The following is a 321-nucleotide window of genomic DNA, read 5'->3' on the forward strand; positions in this document are numbered from 1 at the left end:
CCTTAGTTGCGCCCGTCCTGGATTTAAACTGCTGCAGCTGGTGATGGTCACGAGACGTGCAGCCACCGCCCTTCCTCAGCCCCGCTGCGGGGCAGGGCAGCTCCTGCCTGGTCTCTCCCTTCCAGACCCTAGGGCTGGAGGGAGATGGCTGCCGGGGCGCCGGGACGGGGTGGCACTGCCGAACGGCGCTGGGTGCCTGCCTTGAGACAGGGGTGTCAAAGCAGGGCAGGTGTAGGGGCAGCGTGTGCCCCGCTGGCGGAGGGAATGTCGCGTCCCTTCCCCACACTGCACTGGGTCTCTGCACGCCTCCAGACCCAGACG

General features: G+C 67.9%; 1 protein-coding gene across 1 annotated transcript in view; it reads right to left on the minus strand.

The window, feature by feature from the left end:
* Positions 1 to 321, minus strand: part of CHGA (chromogranin A (parathyroid secretory protein 1)) — a gene marked incomplete at its 5' end in the record, with an annotated part of 13522 nt that overhangs the window by 412 nt on the left and 12789 nt on the right. The gene's annotated exons all lie outside the window — the stretch shown is intronic.

This window comes from Buceros rhinoceros, unplaced genomic scaffold (genome assembly GCF_000710305.1).
Source record: "Buceros rhinoceros silvestris isolate BGI_N320 unplaced genomic scaffold, ASM71030v1 scaffold26635, whole genome shotgun sequence".
Classification (NCBI taxonomy): Eukaryota; Metazoa; Chordata; class Aves; order Bucerotiformes; family Bucerotidae; genus Buceros; species Buceros rhinoceros.